The sequence below is a fragment of the Pinus tabuliformis genome, chromosome 4_1 (assembly GCF_031772625.1).
Source record: "Pinus tabuliformis cultivar Carrire ecotype Pingquan chromosome 4_1, CPIR1, whole genome shotgun sequence".
Lineage (NCBI taxonomy): Eukaryota > Viridiplantae > Streptophyta > Pinopsida > Pinales > Pinaceae > Pinus > Pinus tabuliformis.
In genome coordinates, this window is record NC_142303.1 from 539,453,971 (window position 1) to 539,475,644 (window position 21,674).

The following is a 21,674-nucleotide window of genomic DNA, read 5'->3' on the forward strand; positions in this document are numbered from 1 at the left end:
CTCAATGCTCAACACTCAACCACTCAATCACTTAGTTAATTGACTCTCTATGTTTATCCAACTCTTCATGCGGGAGTAATTGCAATTTCTAACACTCCCCCTTAATTACGACTGTATGAGTCAACATAACTTAACTTGACTTGATTATCACTCAAACATTTCTACTGGTCTATGTCTCAGTTAGGCTTACAATGACTCAAGACTTTCACAATTTTGCATTTTATTTTTCTCTTCTTCCAAATTTTTTATCCTCGAAATTGCTTCATTCTCTATTGAACTTTCTTGCTGTAGGTTTTATTTACTTGTTGTTGTTGCAGTTTTCTTTGACTTTTATTGAATTTGTGCTGAAACACAATTTGATCTTGTCTACTACATATTCCTCTTCAAATATTTGTCCAACCATGGACCGCTGCCAAAACATTGCATCTTCAAACTTTCTTCTTTGTTTTACTTCTTGTTTTTCAAATTTCTGATTTTTTTTTTGTTATATTTCTTGATAGAAAAATCTTATTTCTTCTTGACTCCATTGCTGAAAAATGGTTTCAATGCATTCATCTTTGTCTTCAGAAACATCCATATCATTCTTTTCACTTTCATTGTCAGGTACTGCTGTTTTTTCCTGTAATCTGCACACTCAAGATCATCATTCACCATTTCATTAAATTCTGTTATTCCATCTGCTGCTTTAAGACTCATTTCAATTTGTTTTATTGGTTTATGAATCCATTCTTCAATGAGCTTCAAATCTGCATCAAACTTAATAAAAACTTTTTTTTCAACTTATGCTCTTGTGCTATTTTGAACACCTGCATATTAAAAAATAATGTTAAAAACATCTTTAATATGACTCTCTTCAGTGAGAGCTTCTTGCTCTACATCTGCCTTATTTTCAACTGCATGGAGGTTGTTTTCCATTTTTATGATGTTAGTGGATATTCTCATCAAAAACACTTCAATCACTTTATCTTGTTCTTGATCATCAACTTCTGCTAGGTGACATACTGCTTCATGAGCAGTTCCAACTACTTCATATTTTGCTACTACAGTGGCAGCTTCAACCTTCAATTTTTCATCAAACATTGCACTTACCATATTGTCACAATCAATCTATGTTTCAAAAAATAAACCACACATATCATCAATATAATGTTCATCCACACTATGGTGGGATATCCGATCATACATGTGCTCATTGTCAATTTCATTGACAATTTCAAATTCACCAAATCTAATAGTTGCATCTGGATTCACCAATTCACATATAACTTTGTAGTCATAATCCAAATGTGTCGCATCACAGTGGGATTCACAATCATCTGCATCATCCATGTTACAGTGGAGTCCTTGAGCATTTATTTTCTCTTGCTCCGTTTCACACACAGAGACTCCTGCTTATCTCTTTGCAATCTTTGTTGCATCTTCTTCATCCATATGCATGCTTGCATAATGGGTTTCAATTTTATGGTCTTGAAAACCATCATCCACATTTTAGTGGCATTCTCCAAGCTCTGTTTTCGTCTCAGATTCTTGCTCATCTATGCTCAGATTTGTGGTTGACTTCTTTTCTTGTGACATAACCTATTGTTGCATGTCACTCCCCCTTGCACCAAAAACTACTTCTAGGAACTTCCATGCTTTCTTGAAAGTTGCATCTTTTGCTACCTTGCACAAACACTTCTCATCCAATGCCTGTTTTATAAAATTCAATGCTAAATCATCACATACTTCATCATATGGGTTATTAGACCCGTACTCAGTTAACTCTTTAGCTCTAAGAAAAGTTAGCATTTTGATAACCCAATGATCAAAATATTTACCTATAAACATAGAAAGTGGTAGCAGATCAAAGCTACACCAATCACCCTCGATTTCTTCTTTGTCTTTTGTTAGAATTTTCAGTTCATCGGTTACGGTCTGAGCCTCTCTAACCATGGCAATGATCTTTGCTTCTTCTTTTGATTCATTTTTTTAGTCTTCTTCAATCACGCTTTTCGACCCATGACAATTGTCATTCTTTTTCTTATAGTTGTTTTGTTGATTGCATGAGGTTGTCTTCCATATCGACCCAAAAAAAAAATAATTTTCAATATACACCCCCATAAGGCACAATCTTCATCCAAAAACTCTGATGCTTAACAAAACAAACAAAATATTTTATAGACGGATGGAATTTGCAAAGCCCTAAACTTTTTTTCCAATAAAATATTTTTATTTATTTGATTTTCTTTTAATAAAAATTACTTTAAATATCTTCCACAAAAAATTTCCACTTTAAAAACCTTTTATAAACCTTTCCTTTTTAATTATTTTTCATACCATGCACCTTTTAATATAAAAACCCTTTTAAAATACCCTTTGAATAACTTTCGTTGGCCCATTTTAAAAAGGACTTTAAAACACCCTTTTATAATAATGGTTGTTTTTCAAACCTGTTAACTCGCCCACTTGACTTTCAAAACAAGTTTCGGTGAAAATTTTCTCAAGCACTTTAAAACATTGGCCACAGAATGGTTTTTACGACGCGCTGCTACCATTGAGTCACCAATTTATAAATGAGGCTATCGTTTTGTTCCGTTGGTTATGACTGTCGCTTGACCGTCAGACAACTTGACTTCGAAAAATCCTCTTCGCTCTATTAACGCGGGTCTTGTGATGAGAGGGCTGGGTGCAAATGCTGTTCACGATGACGAACTCACGCATTAGTGTTCCAACGCTCTTGGAGGAGCCAAAAACCTGTACGCACAGGAGGCCGCTGGATCAAGGCTACGACACCTCAATATCACAGGAAATCTGTGGCTACTGTAGCTTTTAATTATAGTGGCGTCTCTGCAAGCTGACGTTCACTTATTTGAGAGCACCAGGCGATCGGTGTTTATGGCAGCTGCGGCTACTTTTTCAAAACACAAGTTTTCCACGTTGTCTACAGACCAAATGAGCTCAGCCACTGAGAAACTTTCGATTCTCTTATAACTCACGCAATGCGACTCTGAAAGTTGCAGCTGCAGATTCTCTCTGTCTCAAACCTTGCTCTGATACCAATTTGTTCGAAAGGTAGAAGAGACAAAGCATGAATTCACACATAAAAAATGAACTGCTGCTCTTCATTGATCCGTACAATGAACCTGATGAAGGTTATTTAAACTTTTTCGACTAATGACTCATCTAAAATATCTTGACATCCAACCACACAACTTAACTCAGTTAACTCATACTCTAAATATGGACTGCACTGAAATCTTTATCCATGACTCGACTTGACTCAACTCTCAACACTCAATCACTCAGTTAACTTACTCTTTATATTTAGCCAACTCCTCATGCAGGAGTAATTACAATTTCTAACATGCATCCCAACCAAAATCTAGTACACAAGTCATGGGTTATGAAAAAATGATTATGGGAAGTATCTCTTTACTTTTATGTGTGAAATTGAGTAACTATCTCTCTAGACGCTGGCCCTATTAGTGATTCAATATTCTATCTAATTTTAACTACACATATAATCAACATTGGAGAATTATCATAAAGAAGACAATTTTCTGTAAGTCATTTAGTTTCTCATTAAGAAAAAATACCATTGGGAAGTTACTTACTTTTGTTTATATATATTTTAAAATATTTTAGGTGCATTAATTAACTCATATATATATATATGATTTTTTGAATAGTTGCAAAAATTAATAGTTATATATATATATATATATATATATATATATAATTTTATTTAAAATACAAATCAATTAATGCATTTCAGGTAATTATATATTATATATTGGTAATGAACACTGCAATTGATAAAAGTAAAATTCTTAAGAGATGGAGTTTAGATTATTTAATGGCAATGAAGTTAAATATCTTTATTTTGAAGTATTTATTTCTTATAGATTGTTGAATAATATTGTTGTCAATATTGTTTCCATTGGCTTGATGCATTTGTTTGGATGTATGTATTGCCAATAATGTCCAGAAAACGCCTTTAATTGTTTGTAGTGTGTTCACAATGTCTATCATATTAGGTTTTTTTTTGATGAGATTCTCTTGTGAAAGACAAACCCAAACTTAGCAACTAATTAACACAATATATCTCTTTCTTTTCTTCACTAATTGTCTTATTACTATTTCTCCTTAATAGAATCTTATCGACTACTTATTCAACTTCATTTGGAACAAAAATACTCACTAAATGTCAATATTTCCAATAACAATATTCTATAGCTATAAACATGTCCTTTCATTGTGAGATGCCCTATAAGCCCATATTATGCATTCAAATATCCTCAAAATAAGATTTTTTATTCACAATTTTTAATAAAAATAAGAAATCCTCATAATCATGTTTCTAATTTATTTTTTTGGGTAAAAATACGAATCTCAGTGGGCAACAATAGTGATCTCAGTGATGACCTTGATAGTGCAATAGTAATGAAGATCTCGATGGTGCAGTAGTGGTAGCCTTAATGTTGCAACAATGATGATGATCTCAACATGACAAGAAGAGGATTGGTGTCTTGGTCTTGGAGTGGCCTAATAGGTCAAGGGTCATGTTCTTCGTATTTGTCAATTGGAATATCTATAAGAAGAATTTTGTTCAGGTTTTCCTCTCAAAGAGTGAGAGGTTTTGGCCCTGGCAGAAAGCCAACATCTTGTGTTCTTGCCTCTTTGTTTTTGGTAACTATTTGACAAATATAAGAAGACACACTCTAATAATAACAAGTGAAGATTGTGTTAAGAAGAAAAAGTTAAAAAGACCTCACAAATAGTTATTATGACTAGAAGAATCTCATTAACCTTGATTTCCCTAGATTCTTCAACATGTAGAGATAGAGAAAGGAAAGGATATGGAAAGAGGGAAAGAGAGGTAGGAGGGGAGAGAGTGGATAGAAGCACATGGAGAGTGAGAGAGAGAAATGGAAAAATAGGAAGAGAGAGGGTAGGGCGCGGAGAAAGAGAGGGGGATGATTAGGGAATATAGGAAGGGAAATAGTGGGTCCAAAGAGAGGTGGGAAAGATGGTGAAATATGGAGAAAAAATTGCATGTATGTTATAACAAATATGAACATTAATAACATGTACACATTATTAACTTGAAAGAATATTTTTTGAGAGCACTCCTTTGAATTACATTGTCTGTGAGGTGGCCTCTTTGGTTCTAGGTTCACATTTACAAACCTCTTGTTTTGGTCTACATAAAAAAAAAAAAAAAACCACATCCATTTTTACAGCTTCCTAATTTTCGGCCATGTTTTATTATATCCTCTATGTGTTCATTTCTAAATAAACTATACAAAATTATACAAATTTGTGTGTAGATTCTAACTATTTTTTTTTTTAGAAATTAATGAATTATTTATTTGTTTATTTTGGAAATATATCAAATTTATAGAAAACATAGTTCTTTTATTTCCACTAATAACATTTGATTGGTTAATCTATTCTTAATTTAGTAAAGAGTCGCACTAGTACAAAAAAAGGCCCACAAAGTAAAAAAAAAAATTATGAGTATGTTAATACCCTCATAGTGGGCCCTAACGGGAAGCCTCATTTCAAGGATTCACTATGTTTCCTAATTTAAAAGATATAGACATAAAATAAACATTAAAAAAATGGAAAAATAATTCTCTAGAAGGATCATCTATTATCTACAACTATACTAATTTGTTTCAAACAATTCCATCATTTACATAGCAAACCTAGGACCTAATGTTACATAAACAGTCTTAGAAGAAAAAGTTTTTTTATTTATACAAATTTTCCATAAATAAATGTTATATATTCAAGAAGATAATTTGATAGACAATTGATTGTCTATACTTCGTCCTTTTACAGGTTGTCCTAAAAACTTGTGTATGTACCACTAATAATTATTTTTAGTGATCATATTTCTATTTTTCTATATTTTCATTGAAACAAATGTGTTATAATTCAATAGCATTATCTTGTACTAACCCTAAATCAAGAAGGGCTTCTTCTTATATTTCTTGGTAGGTTTCTTCTTCATCCTCTTCAATGGTGTCCCCACCATCTTCAAAAGGAAACTCTTCTTGTAAATATTCCTCATCAACTTCATCATGGTATTTGATGGTAGTTTCTTCTTTTTCCATTCTTGTAAGAAAATTTTGACAAGTACCTTTGTACTCTAAAACATCAAGCAATAATTTATGATAGAAACATTAATGAATTTTCCTATAGAAGCTATGCTCCTTGAATTAGGATATTTTACCCAATCCTTTCGTTAATCAAATATAGATATGTTAAATAATACTATCCTCAAATATTTGTGCATGAACATATTTTTTTTGTATCTGGAGGAATGGTAACTGCGACAGTTCTCCTACTCACATGACATGTGATGGATAACCGTCAATCGCCACTATTACCCCTATGTGCAACCACCCATCCGAAAGAATGGAGCAGAGATAAATCAAGGATTGAACCTAAGACCTGCATAGCGACATGAACACCTTAGTAGAGCATTTATTGGCAAACATACCAAACTCTTGGGGAAATTTGTGCACCGCCATATTCTTCCTTGGGAGTTTTAAGAATTTAATAACATGAGGTTGCCGAATATAGGTAACCATCAAATGTTAGACAATTGTCTAGATATTTTTTTAGGAATTTTGGTTAGATACCTAGGGAACCATTGCATATCAAATGCATTGAATATATTTTCTCTCTCCTATGGGCTATTATTTGTCCATATAATCTTTGAAACACAAAACTGTGGAGTCACCACATAAGTACAACTAAAGGCTTTGAGGTATACTTGCAAAATTAAATTTGAAGCATAGGATTTGGATTTTGAGGATAAGGACTCAACTCCTCCATAACAAATGTTCTAGAAATATTATAAAAAACTATAACAACCTAGTACAAATCCTCACTATGTGACCTAGACAACGTGCAACTCTTGAGAGTGTCACCATTGTCATATTAGTAGTTACTCCCCTCTATTTGGTGAAGGCTAATATCCAACACAAGGGATCCCTCAATGGCAGGGCTTATGGATCAAGTGATTTGTAAATTACCATGGATATTCCACTAGACAGTTTGTCACAACAAATTTGATAACGTTATATTAAAAATATGAGATTATACATTATTATAGTTTTATTAAACTTTAGGACATGTAAATTTAACTGTAATTAGTGCATATAGGGGAATGGAAATTATGCATAAAAATAGAGATCATGAAAATAAGATCACAATCACATAAGAAAAAACATATGCTCTCTGGGAAACCCTTTCGGGAGAAAACCCAAGCGGAAGGTGAAGCTGCTTTTCTCTCTTTCTCTATCTGGAAATATGGTTGCAGGTACAATGAAGTAATGTTTGTGGCCCATGGGCTACTATAGTGAACATATCCTCTTTGTATGCTCTACCTCCCATCTCTTCTAGCTATATTTCCTCAGCTATGGAACAAAATGACCTTTAAAGAATGGAATAACTCTTCCTCCTAGTGGCCCAGTTAAAGAGTGGAATAACCTTCTAGTGGTAAATTTTGACTACGTAAACTCTTAACTAGAGTTACAATGTAGACTATTATACAATATTTTACATCATAATCATGTGGCTAGCCCCTTTTCCATGAATAATGGGGGCTGATGTGACATCCTCCTGAACTATAGGTGTGAAAACAGGAAGGTCAAATTCTGAGTAGCATAACTTTTGTATACAGACTCCAATCGATGCGATTATTACACCGTTGAAAATATATATGTGTGTATAATATAATGAAATGATGGTGTGGAACAGAAACAAATTTTTACCCTCAAAAAGAATCATTTGATGCCTCAAAATGCTCCTGGAAGGTTTCAGACCTTCGTTTTTCCAAACTAGGTCTTATCGGTAAAAACGGTCCTATGAGTTTATTCCTCCACTTTTTCCACTTCAAATGCATCGAGATGGATGAAAAACAATATAATGATCCAATTCGAATCATCAAGTAACACTAGTAACATAAGCTAAGTTCCCCTTAAGCATCTTACAATGTAAATCCACGAGACTAAATTATAACTATTAGGGTTTGAAATGGATGAAGGAAAAAATTTTAGATTAGGATTCAAGGGAGATATGGGTTAATAAAAAGGCTATGGTTGGCCTAAACAGTCTCAAAACAGTTCTCTTGAACACACCAAATCATGAAAATACTAAAGGTTTCTATAAACTAAGGTTTTAAAGTAGCAAAATATATCAAAATAATAATTTATAATATAAACAAATTTAGCTATGAAAATAGTGAATAAGCTATGTGAAATAAAGGAAGGTTAAATTAGAGAGGACACTATAGATAAAGTTGTAAAAATATTTGATGGTTAAAAAAGGTATATGACATCAAATGAGACCTTGAAATGAAACCTAAAAAACAACTAAAAAATTCATGAAAAAATTCATTTTTGTTTCTTATCTAAGGCACTTTTACATAATATATAACCCTAGGAGATACATCAATGAGCTATGAAATGTTGAAAATATAATATTTTATAGTAATTTAATCTAAATTTACCATGAAATGAAATAAAAATGTTGTTTATATTTAAAGTGAGTGCCATGAGAGAGATGGACTAGTGCCCTCTCATTCTAGTGTGTATGAAGTCTAGGATACAATAAATTATACAGTTTCCTTGGAGTGATACTAAATCAAAAAAACTTGAAAAAATAAAATTACTTACCCTAGGATTTGATATTTATGTTCTCAATTTTCCAGATGATTAAGGGAAAGAAAATCATCTATCTATCTATCAATTCATTGAAGGAAGGGTTTAGCTCAATAAGGGATAGTGAAACAAACATAAAATAAAGTAACTTAGCTCAAGAACATTCATCCTGTGATACATAATACCAATATAGAAAAAAAATAACTTACTTCACCATGCAACATCCAATATCTGCTATAAGCATCCATGAAAAGTGTCGCATCACATACAATTCCACCTAGGAGAAGTTACTCAACTAGGCCTCCATATTGCACAAGAGAGAGAAATTTATAATAAATAGAATGCATCATCCAAGTGTGATAATGAATCTAAGAGACAAATATATCCCCTATTTATACTATGGTAACCAATCAATTTATCCCTAATTTAGGCTAAAAGCCCTTAAAAATGTAAATTCCATGATACAAAATGGATAGATCATTAATATGACCCCCAAGGATAGCCAAAAGAATGAAATACCATGACAATATTCCTTAGATAGCTCACATGTCTGAGAAAGGTATCCTCCAAATGGTGACATCATATCCAACATCATTTCTCTTCATGAGAATGTGCAAAATATGAATCAAAATGTGTGTCTCATTTCGGAAGTCAGATATCTCCGTCTCCAAAAAGGTGCATCATCATCAAAATAAGCATGTCAAGCCACAATGTCACCTTCCCAAAGGCTTACGTAAAGTAGACGAGTGATGCCATCAAGCTATTGTATGACATCATCATAGTAGAAGGTGCAATACCCCCTCGAAAGGGTTCCCAAGTCATCATATTTATTAATCATCATCCTAAACCAACCCTTTCAAATAATAGTTGCAAGTGATAGGTGATATGGCTAATGTATTACTTTACAAAAGTGCCAACCTTATACTAGGTTGTGTAAATCGATTATCCATGAGTGCCTCTATAGGTTTTGTTCCTATCTACCCTCATTGTGAAAATTTGAAAGAACAAGAAAATGGGAGTGCAAAGGAAGAAAAAATGAATAAGGATAATGCTAAAAAAAGGAGTGATGTATACAAGGGCTAGAATCCTGAGCAATTTCAAATCATTACTATGAATGATGCATTTGTTTGAACCAAAAACATAGTTGAAAGAAATGATAATGTTATCAATTATTACAATAAGCCACACTAAAATGACATCGCATAATTTTCTTTTAATAGTGAGAATAATGTCATTAGAATAAATAAGGCAAGACACCTCAAGTCATAATTGCAAATATTTCCTGCAAGATAATGATGGAAACATGACACCTAAATCTGAATGTGTAGTGGATAGCGTTAATCTGAATCATAGGTATTATGGTACCAATAAGCATAATATTAGATTGATGAGGTAAATGAAGCATGGGGTGACATGAAAAATAAGATAATAGAATAGACAATTACACACTGTTACTTATTCTTGTGGCCTTAATAGCCAAAAATATTTTTAGAATGTCCATACCTCATACTTACTATAGTGAGTCACCTATTGATATCTATTTGTCGTAGTGAAGATGTGGGAATTAGAAATAATAGTAGAATGAGTATTGATGTAGATATTGTAAGTTATAATAATGAAATAATTTGCATTTGTCCTGAGTTTGTAATTCTTGAGAAAAAGTTGATGTTGAAATTCCATGTTCCTTTAGAAGTTTGTAAAAGAAGCACTTATAAAATACTAGAGTTGATGTGTTAAACAAAGTTGAACAAAATTGAATAGAATAAAAATGAATTGAAAATTAGATAGATTTGTCTCATCAACCACTCCCCCATGCATAAGGATTTTCATGTTCTTGTGCAAACAAGGCGAAGCATTGAAGACATAATGATTTTTGGTGCATTTGAAGCCATAAGAGAACTTTGGAATTATACAAGGTTAAGAAATATTCCTTCACCAAATTTTTCTTTCAACCATATTCACCAAATTTATGAAAAGAAGTAAGGAGTTTTGCTAAGATTTATGCTATGGAAATATTGCAATTGGTGTGAAAAACATTTCCACATTCTTAACTAAACTACTATTCTACTGGTGTTTTCAATTATAATGAGTCTAAAAAACCTAAATAAGACTCAAACACTATCCTATGGATTTTTATCGAGCCCAAGATGGTTGATGCACACCCATATTTTCAATTTTAAGAAGTCGAAACAACTTAAAGAAGACTCTAGGAGGGTTCCTTTTTCGTAAATAATCTTCAAACACCAAATAAAGGGATAAAAATATGCTTTGTAGATGCCCTTCTCATAGTTTAATGAGAATAAGAAGGGATAAAGTAAGCTCAACTTTTTATTATATTTATTTTCAAACTGTTGAGGATTAGGTGTCAACATTCCCCCCCTTAATCTGAAGGGATGTTGGTGAGTCCACGCATCGTTCTGAATCTTTCAAGCTTTTCTCTTCCAAACGCTTTGGTGAAGATGTCTGCAATTTGCTCGTTTGTGGAAAAATGACGGAGATTGATTGTTTTGGCCTCAACATGATGTTGGATCAGATGATATTTAGTATTGATGTGCTTAGTACGATCATGGAACTTTGGGTTCTTGGCCAACTTTATTGCAGAGGTGTTATCAATCATGAGTGGAGTTGATTGTATTTGTTTTACCTGCAAATCTTCAAGAATTTTCCTAAGCCACACAATTTCTTTCGTTGCTTCAGCTACTGCCACGTATTCTGCTTCTGTTGTGGAATCTGCTGGTACTGATTGTTTGCGTGATCTCCAGGAGACAGCTCATGATCCAAGACTCATAGCATATCCTGAAGTAGATACCCCAGTTTCTTTGTCTCCATCGAAGTCTGAATCAGAGTATCCAATCAAGTTGAAGTCGTCCACCTGTGTATACTTGATTCCAAGGTCTTGAGTTCCCTTCAAGTACCTTAGAACTCTGTTTGCAGCAGACCAATGTCCCTCACAAGGCTTTTGCATAAACCTAGAGAGGATTCCAACAGCAAATGAAATGTCTGGTCTGGTAGTAGTGAGGTAGATGAGACTTCCTACAAGCTATCTATACTTTGTTGCATCCTCAAATTCTTTTCCTTCAATAGATGTGAGCTTCAAGTTTTGTTCCATTGGAGTAGAAAGAGGATTGCACTCTGTCATGCCAAATCTGTTTAACAAATCTCCAATGTATTTCTTTTGAGAAAGAAATATGGATTTTGGATGTTGGGTTACTTCAATGCCAAGATAGTAATGAACATAGCCCAAATCAGTCATTTCAAAACTTTTTCCTAATTCTTTCTTTATGGATGCAATATAGCTTTCATTGTTCCCTGTCATTAAAATATCATCTACATATACCACACGATATACAACTGTTTTGCCAACTTTCTTGACAAATAAAGTTGCATCATCAAGATCAAAATGTTTGAAGTTGAGTTTCAGAAGATGCTCAGTTAGTTTTTCATACTAGGCTCGTGGTGCTTGTTTGATGCCATACAAGGACTTCACAAGTTTGCATACTTTGTGTTCATGTCCTTTCACAGCAAATCCTTCAGGCTGGGACATAAAAACATTCTCTTTTAGATCTCCATTCAAGAATGCAGTTTTTACATCCATTTGATGGACTTTCCAACCATTCTGAGCTGCTAGTGCAAAGAGTGTCTGGATGGTGGCCCATTTTGCTGTGGGGGAAAAGGTTTCCTCATAATCGACCCCTTCCTTCTGTGCAAAATCTTTTGCCACAAGCCTAGCTTTGTGCTTGTCAAGTGAGCCATCAGCTTTGTACTTGTTCTTGTAGACCCACTTGCAGCCAATTGGTTTGGTTCAAAATGGAGGATCAACCAGCTTCCAAGTGCCATTCTTTATGAGGGCATCATACTCCTTCTGCATCGCTTCTTTCCATTCATCATCAGAAGAAGCTTCTTTGAAGGAAGTTGGTTCAAAATCTGTAGACAAGTTCAATTCACAATCATAAGTAACATCCATATCAACAGGTGAATTAGACTTATCTACATCACCTCCATCTTGTCGGTTTGTATTTCTGGTTCCTGTTTTTCCAATTTCATCAGGATGAACACTTTCAAGTGTCTTTGTCAGCCACTTTGGGGGACCTTTCTGAGATGGTCCAGGCTGCTCTGTTGATTGAGTTGGGACTAAATCAAGATTGAGTCTCCCAATTCTATCAATTACATCACTTAAAGGATCATCCGGTGTTGGAGTTTCATGCAAGGGAGATTGTTCTTCAGAAGAAGATTCCATATGTTGATCTAGTATAGGAATCCCCCTTCAAGATGTGGAATCTGATTCTCAAACTCTTGAAATGATTTCGTTTTTGTGAATCTATCCAAGAGATCAAGTTGCCGCTCAACAACACTGTCAGATTTGGATGATTCAAGAAAAATGACATCTCTAGATACAACAAACTTTTTATTTACTTCATCATAGAGACGGTATGCTTTAGAGGTGTTTGAATACCCCAGGAAGATACACTTACGACTTCTAGCACCAAGTTTGTTTCTATGTACCTTTGGTATTAAAGCATAACAGGTGGAACCAAAGATCCTGAGATGTTTTACCGAAGGAACATGTCCATACCATAATTCATAAGGAGTCTTGTTTCTTATAGCACTAGATGGACATCTATTCTTTATATATGCAGCACATAGAACAACATCAGCCCAAAACATTATCTTTACATTTTTGAAGAAAAGCATGGATCAGACCATATTCAAAATTTTTCTATTCATTCCTTCTGCTACACCATTCTGTTGGGGATTATAAGGTACAGTTGTTTGATGTTTGGTCCCATGTTGGCGAAGATAGTTTTCAAATTCATTTGATGTATATTCTTTTCCATTATCAGTGCGAATAGACCCAATATGAGATTGTGCATCATTTTCAATCCACTTATGAAAATTCTTGAATGTTTGAAAAGCATCAGATTTGTTCTTCAATAAATAAACCCAACACATTTTGGTGTAATCATCAATAAATGTCATGATATATTTATTTCCATTTGCAGAAGGAACAGGCATTGGACCACATAAATCTGAATGAATGAGTTCAAGCTTCCTATGTGCTCTTGAATGTGAATCATGAAAAGACTGTTTGCTATGCTTTCCTAGAATGCAAGCATCACATTGCTTATGTTTTCTAGGAATTGTAGGCAAACCAGCAACACCATTTTTCTTCAACAAGCGGAGACTATCATAGTTTAAATGTCCAAATCTAGCATGCCATAATAAACTTGACGGAAGTGTACCTTCTTCATGATGAGAAATATATGAGAAATGTTGTGCATGAGCAGAGGTTCCTTGCAGTTTAAGAAGTCTTTCTTCTTCTATACCCCTCATGACAAGTGAGTGGTCAGATGCCTTTCTTACCTCAAGCTTTCCATCAAACATATGAATGGAGTGACCTTGCTGGCGGATGTGGACCAGGGACAACAAGTTTCTCTTGAGCGGTGGGAGATATAGAACATGATCCAGAAGAAAGTCTGGAAGACCAGGCAGTTTAAGCCTGATTGTGCCAAGCTCTGATGGCTTGATTTTTGACTGATCTGCAAAGTATACTGCTCCATCAACATTGTCTGTGAAATCTTCAAAAAAATATTTCCTATGAGTCATATGACAGGTTGCTCCTGAATCGAGCAACCAATCATTTTTCGAAGAAGCAAGTGAAGCATTAAACAAATCTTCATTTACTCCAATGTTACATTGTGCCTCAATATAGTGAGCAGATTCAGGTGCTTTACCTTTGTCTGTGTCATCAGTTTTACCTTTCTGCTGATTTCTTCTCTACTCAATTTTGTCCCATGGTAGCTTGCATGTAGAAGCATCATGTGATCCATTTCGTTTGCAGCGAATGCAATGCAGATCTACCTTTTCTGCTTGAGAATGTCTGCCCCCCCTGCCTCTAAAGTATCTTCCTCTTCCTCTTCGTCCACCTCTTCCTCTTGCAGAATCTTGAGCAGGATGCTTTTCTTTATGAGCAAGGCAAACAGTCTCTTCAGAAGATTCAGGGACTGTTTTCTTTCCAAAGGCTTTCTCTCTTTCAACAAACTTTTTCACAAGAGACTCAAAGGTTATGTCTTTAAGATTTCCATTTTCTTGTAAGGACTCAAGATAATTGGAGTAGGTAGGATAGAGTGCTTTGAGAAAGGAAATAAGAGAGATATCCAGCTCAACCTTAGTGGATTTAATATCATGCATTATAGACTTTATTTCAGATGCAAGATCAAGGGGATCATTATTTTTCAGTTCAAGAGTGAAGAGTTTAATCATGAGCTGAACAACTTAAAGTGCAGAATGTGAATCATAGAGTTCTTTCGGCTTTTGTAAAGCTTCAAAGTCAGTGGAATAGGATGAAATATGACGACTTACTTCTTCATTTACAGATGTTGCGATCAATGCATAGGCTTTGATGTTCTTGTTTTCCCAAATGACAAGTTCTTTATCTGATGTAGGCTGCACAGGGTCTTTGTCTTCTTCTCCGACAGACACTCCTTTCCACAACTCATTGTAGATGAGGGTGTTTTTTACCATCTGAGACCATTCAAAATAGTTCTCCTTGCCAGTGAGAACTATTCCTACCATAGAAATGATTGAATGCATTCTGTAAAAAAAATACTTCTGCTAAAAAACTTCTGCTGATAAGAAATTTCTGCTGATAAAAAAAAAACTTCTACTGATGTACAGTGAAATTGTACTAAAAAAAGGGCAAATACTTTACTGTTTCTTCAAAGCCCTCCAAAGATCCTCACCATATTATTTATGTATAGACTATGCATTCAAAACTCAAACGCTGGTTAATGTAACCATAGTGCACACATATATACAGCGTTAGTGCACATATAAAGCACCGCCACAGCAACAGCGTTAACTCAGCACCGCTATCTCAGATAAAAGGAACACCGCATATAAAGTGATCATAAAAAATTTCAATGTATTGTAAATACACCAGCATGCAATCAACGCACATACAATCTCAGTTGTAACGTATATAAATTCAACGCACAACAACACGGACCATCATATACCATTCAAGGCAGCAGAATCTATTACTGTAAACACACTTGTTTTTCTACAAGTCCGAAAGGACTTCTCCACAGAACCGAATCACCACAGGACCAAAATCTGAAAGAGATCCTCGCAACACCTAATCACCACATGATCAAATTTTGAGGAAGACTATTGCACATCCAAGCCTTGCTACTAATCCAACAACTTAATGTACACATTTTTCATAAATTTCACATAGGAAGATGCGTAGTCAAAGGTTCATACAGCCACATTTACAGTGTTAAGTTGACTTGACTTTTGTTGTCAACACACTGCATCTCTGCACCATTCAACTGTTCTTGAACAAAAGCGACATCAATTCATTCACATGCACTCTACCCAATAACTATTTCTTCATCACACAAAAACGACTTCTCAAATTCTGCCAGCCTCAACTCGCAGATTCCATCACTCCACAAAATACAAAGGGGCTTATATCTCGGGGTTTCCTCGTTAGAACGTCTCAGTAGGCCGTCCCTTCGGCTTCTTGAATGGACGAGATACTCGCTTAGAGCGCCGGTCGAGGTACCGTCAGCCGAACGATTTCTGGACAGCAGCTCCCAAGGGGCCGAGAACTTCAGCCACGACAAATTTCTAAAATGTGGAGCCTCCGGTGTAAAATGGTATTCGATTCATATAAAATCGAGCGCGCCTTTTACACAAACTCTGATAACAGGTATGGCGTTTTCGAGGCAGCGGGATTCAATGCAAGGCTCTCAGAATGTTGGTGAACTCACGAGGAACTCAATGAGGTGCAGAGAACGATTTTGGACAGAGAACGATTTCAGAATTCGGTCACGAGGAACTCAATGAGGTGCAGAGAATCACGCAGAGGAATGCTGGAACGATTTTGGACAGAGCAGGTGAGAGACAAGCGTTGTCACGCAGAGGAACGCTGGAACGATTTTGGACAGAGCAGGTGTGGCAGATTGACATAGCCGTTTGAGGACAGAGCGCTGGCAGAGGCAGAGGCGTTACAATGAATGCAATTACACTAGAGGAGAGAGCGCTGGCAGAGGCAGAGGAGTTACAAGGCACGCCAGAAAAAAGGGACCTGGGACCTGTGCTCTGATACCATGTCAGGCCAGGGTAACTCCAGAATAAGCAGAAGAAAAACTGATCTATTATTTCATTAGAGAACTATTGTTTATATACAAAAAGGAGACGGAACAATTCATCTTCTTGATGACTATTCACGTTCCAGTTCACCCATCCGTTGAGGATTAGGTGTCAACACAAAATAAAATTAAAAGAAAAAAGAAGGGTCAAAGATAGGGAGATTACTATCCTTCTTACCATCTCCATCTCATTCTGCTGAAAAATACCTACTTTTTGAAAGAATGTAGTGGATATAGTGCCATCAACAATATGTTGATTATGTCTATAGGTGGTCCCTTCTTCTTACTAAAGTAATGTTTCTAGAATATACAACATTTATTGAAATTTATTCACTATGATACCCTACTTGTGGAAAAATAAAATCTCCTCTCAAGTCTAGGAATATTTCGATTGTAACCATGTGCATAATAGGTGTAAAAATGCATTCATACTTAGGTTTAGAATATAGTATTAAATGCATAGAAGAGTATAAACAATATGGAGAGAGTGTTAGGCCCCTATACTACTAGTGTAACCCCTTATTATTATTAGTACAACCCACTTATTATATTGATGTACCCATGTAGTGCCCATATTGTTACTATTATGCCCCATAGAAGCCCACTATTGTTATTATTGTGCCCTTACATTATTATTGTTATGTCAGCTCTGATTATGTTATGACCCCTTAGACTCCTATATATAGAAAGGAAGTCTTTTCATTTGTATCATCCAAGAATTTTTCATTTATGTAATGTAAAGGAGGTTGCCCCCTCGAAGAGGCTGAATTCTAAGGTGTTGATCTATCTTTTCTATCTTTTTCTTGAGCTGGTTCCATAACATTTGGTATCAGAGCTTTCGATTCTAGGGTTTCGCTGCTCCAAACAGGTCATCGTGGAATTTTCGCTATAACGTTTTTTATGTGATGTTTCAGAAGCTAAAAAAGAAACCCATTTGAGAAGAAATCACGCTCAATCTCGAGTCCAAATTTCAGAGGTTTTCATGCTATATTTGCGGAGATATGATCTAAGGAAGTTGGTATTTTTGAAGACTCCTGAATTAAATTCCAAACAGGTGACCAGGGGAAATCGTCATAACTTTCTCTCTGAGCATCGGATTTAAATTTTGTAAGAAGGTAAAGAACGAGGGTAGGCTTTAGTTTCTTTTATATATTTTTTAGTGCCAAAGGTCAAAACAGTGACACGTGGAACTTCATACAAGTTCGCTCTTCTGGAAAGTTAGCTCTTATGGAAAGGTGCAAGAAGTGAAAGATCACATCGAGAAAGAAGAAATGAATCCAACCATATCCTGTAATTCATTGGTTGAAATTACCACTTCTCAAACTATCAAGATAGAAGGACATATCAAGAAGAAAAATGTTCAAGAAGTGAAAGATCACATCGAGCATCAAGAAATGAATCTGACCATATCTTGTAAAGGATTGGAAGAAATTACCACTCCTCAAACTCTAGAGATAGAAGGACATATCAAGAAGAAAAAGGTTCAAGCAGTGAAAGATCACATCGAGCATCAACAACAAGTTTTCCAACTTTTAAAGGATAACGCCACTTCGGTGCAAAATCAAATGAAACAACAGGTAGTTCAACATCGTAGTGAAAAATGTTTTGATGTAGGTGATTGGGTATTTTTACTGCTACATCTCAAGCAAGCTATTTATGAGAAGGAAATGTTGGCAATACTACATGCACTTAAAAAATGGCGACCTTACCGAATGGGAAGGGTCTTCAAGGATGAGGATGTGGAAGCATTGTTTTGTGCTATTTCTATTATCCAACCATATTGGATAAACGAAGCAAGGGATGAATGGAAGAAGGACGAAGAAGTATGGCCACTTATTCAAAAGTTGTAAAATATCCCAATATTGCCAGAAATTGAAGAGGAAGGAAAAATCATATTGGAACCTGGAGCAGTCACAGAAACAAGAACCCGACAACTACGAAATCGATCAATTTTAGAGTATCTCATCAAGTGGAACAACTTACCTGCTAAATATTCCACATGGGAGGACAAGAATTTTATACAGAAGCATCAAGAACTACTCAAGCGTTGAGGACAACGCTTTTTCAAGGAGAGGGGCATGTTAGGCCCCTATACTACTAGTGTAACCCCTTATTGTTATTAGTAAAACGCACTTATGATATTGATGTACCCACGTAGTGCCCATATTGTTACTATTGTGCCCCATAAAAGCCCACTATTGTTATTATTGTGCCCTTACATTATTATTGTTATGTCGGCTCTGATTATGTTATTACCCCTTAGACTCCTATATATAGAAAGGAGGTCTTTTCATGTGTATCATACAAGAATTTTTCATTTATGTAATGTAAAGGAGGTTGGCCCCTCGAAGAGGCTGAATTCTAAGGCGTTGATCTATCTTTTCTATCCTTTTCTTGAGCTAGTTTCATAACAGAGAGAGAGCGAGAGAGAGAGAAGGGGAGAGAGAGAGAGAGAGAGAGAGAGAGAGAGAGAGAGAGACAGAGAGAGAAGAGGTGTGGAGAGAGAGAGAGATGTAGGAGGGATGAATACAAGGGGAGAGTGAGAGAGATAAAAAAAAGAGGGATAAAAGAGGAAGACATAGAGATGGGGGTTCTTTTATAAGTGGAGTGAGAGAGAGGGATATAATCAGGAGACATAGGGGAAGAAAGAGAGACAAAGAGATATGGAGAGGAAAAAAAGGAGGGTGAGGGGTGAAGGGAGGGAGAGAGAGATAGGGTAGACAAAGGAGGGAGGGAGGGAGAGGTAGGGAGAGAGAAAGGAAGATAGAGGGAAAAATAGACAGGGGTTAGAGGGAGAGAGAGGGAAAGCAAGAGAGGAGGGAGAGAGAGGGATGCAAGAAGGGGACATACAATGGGGGAAGAGAGAGGGAGAGATAGAAAAAGAGAGGGATATAGGAGGGAGACATATGAGGGAGGCGGAAGAAAGGTAGGTGAGAAAATTGGGGAATGGCAAGAGATACAAAAAGAGGGAGACATCAGGGGAGAGATAAGGGAGAGGGATGGGGGGGAGAGAGATGGGAAAGAGAGAGAGAGAGAGGGTATAGGGAAAGGGAGAGAGAGATAGAAATATGGATAGGAAAATGGGGAGAGATAAAAAGTGTAAGAGGGATGGGAGATTAGGGAGAGAGACAGAGGGGGTAGGGGAAGAGGGAGAGAGGGGGGACAAAGAGAGTTGTGAAATATGGTGAGAGATGGAGAAGAAAAGGGAGAGAGAGACGAGAATATAAGGGGGTTTAGAGTGAGATAAAGAGATTGTATTGCGGAGATGAAAAGATACATAGAGAGAAAGGGAGATAAAGGGAAAAAAATGTGGGTTAGATAGTGTTTGCATTAGAGAAAAAGGGAAATAGGGGGAGAGGGAAATAGCAAGAGAGAGGGTGCAAGAGAGAGAGCCAAGAATGTAGGAGGGACAAATATATATATATATATATATATATATATATATAGAGAGAGAGAGAGAGAGAGAGAGAGAGAGAGAGAGAGAGAGACAATGATTAAGGGGTGGAGGAAAAGGGGGCAAATATATATATATATATATATATATATATATATATATATATATATATATATATATATATATATATTTGTTTGTTCGTTTGTATGTGTTGAGAGAGAGAGAGAGAGAGAGAGAGAGAGAGAGAGAGAGAGGTGTCTTGGGGGGAGGGGGTAGGGGAGAGAGAGGAGGGAGACATATGAAGAGAGAGAGATACAGAAATATGGAGAAGAAAATGCATGTGCCAACGTTAATAACACATATGCGTTATTAATTTCGAAAAATAAATTTTGAGAACACATTTTTGAATTATGTGGTGGGTGAGGTGGTATCTTTGGCTTTAGATTCTTATCGACAAACCTCTTGGTTTGGTCTACATAAACCAAAATGCATTCATTTTTACAACATCCTAACTTCAACCATGGTTTTGTACATGCTCTACCTGTAAATTACTAGTGAAACTACACATATTTATACAAATATGTGTGTGGATTCTAAGTATACTTTTATTTTGAGATATTTTTTTTTGGACTTATATAGAATTTATAAAAAAAACATAGGTTTTTTATTTCCACTATAACATTTGATTGGTTGACCTATTTTAAAATTGGAAAAAAAACTTACTAGTAAAAAAAATATGAATATATTAATTCCCCCATTGTGGGCTGTAATGGTCAACCTCATCATTTCAAAGATTCACTATGTTTATTAAATTTAAAAAAATATTCAGTCAACTTTAAAAATTATGGAAAAGTAATGCTTTACAAGGACCCTTTGTTATTTACAACTAATAAAATTTGTTTCAAGAAATTCCATCACTTACATACCAAACCTAAAACCCAACATGAACATACCCATTATGTTTTAGACAAAAAATGAAATACCAATATCGGAAAAACACAACTCTTTTATTTATACCAATTTCTCATAAATAAAAGTTAATATTTAGGAAGACAATTTGATTGTTTTAGTCTTTTACAAGATGGATTAAAAAAAATTGTACCTTTGTTGTAGTGCCTCTTAGGCCTACGCAAGTCATACATAATAGACTGAGTACATATGAGTTACAAAGGGTAAATGTAAATTGATTGATTGGTCAAAGCAGGAAGAACCTCTCCCATCACATCTCTTATGTATAAATACATATAAAAGCTAATACAAAATTGGTTAGAATTCCTTCGCAAAACTACATTCTTCTCATGTGTATTGTGTATGTTCTTGGTGTTCATCATGTATTCCATTTTTATGTGTTGTAAAAGCTCTGAGCCTTAAACCCTAGTTCTATTGCTATTGGTACTGAATCCAAGACTGTAGCATATTAAATGAACATAGTGTGTACCTACATGAAGAAATAAATGAAGAGGATAA